This window comes from Nomia melanderi, unplaced genomic scaffold (assembly GCF_051020985.1).
Source record: "Nomia melanderi isolate GNS246 unplaced genomic scaffold, iyNomMela1 scaffold0014, whole genome shotgun sequence".
In the NCBI taxonomy this organism is placed as follows: Eukaryota; Metazoa; Arthropoda; class Insecta; order Hymenoptera; family Halictidae; genus Nomia; species Nomia melanderi.
The window spans coordinates 6,356,481-6,357,435 of NW_027475130.1; positions in this window are offsets into that span (position 1 = coordinate 6,356,481).

Below are 955 nucleotides of genomic sequence, written 5' to 3' on the forward strand. Positions count from 1 at the left end.
ACAGGTTCATGCGCCAGGGTCTCCTACAGACAATGCACTTTGATTTATTGCGGTATCTCTAATAGCACCCGAGATATCACCAGATATATATTGGATTTTCCCCTGACCCTGAGTGTCCGGCCCCATGAGACTGTGGTTTTCTCGGCCCCTGGTTGTCCGAGGTCGTTCCCGTTGCACAGATTCATGCGCCAGGGCCTCCTGCAGATAATTCACTTTGGTTTATTGCGCTATCTCTAATAGCACCCAAGATATCACCAGATATATATTGGATTTTTCCCTGACCCTGAGTGTCCGGCCCCATGAGACTGTGGTTTTCTCGGCCCCTGGTGGTCGGAGGTCGTTCCCCTTTCACAGATTCATGCGCCAGGGCCTCCTGCAGATAATTCACTTTGATTTATTGCGGTATCTGTAATAGCACCCGAGATATCACCATATATATATTGGATTTTCCCCTGACCCTGAGTGTCCGGCCCCATGAGACTGTGGTTTTCTCGGCCCCTGGTGGTCCGAGGTCGTTCCCGTTGCACAGATTCATGCGCCAGGGCCTCCTGCAGATAATTCACTTTGGTTTATTGCGCTATCTCTAATAGCACCCGAGATATCACCAGATATATATTGGATTTTCCCCTGACCCTGAGTGTCCGGCCCCATGAGACTGTGGTTTTCTAGGCCCCTGGTCGTCCGAGGTCGTTCCCGCTGAACAGATTCATGCGCCAGGGCCTCCTACAGACAATGCACTTTGATTTATTGCGCTATCTGTAATAGCACCCGAGATATCACCAGATATATATTGGATTTTTCACTGACCCTAAGTGTCCGGCCCCTCGGGACGGTGGTTTTCTCGGCCCCTGGTGGTCCGAGGTCGTTCCCGCTGCACAGATTCATGCGCCAGGGCCTCCTGCAGATAATTCACTTTGGTTTATTGCGCTATCTGTAATAGCACCCGAGATATCAC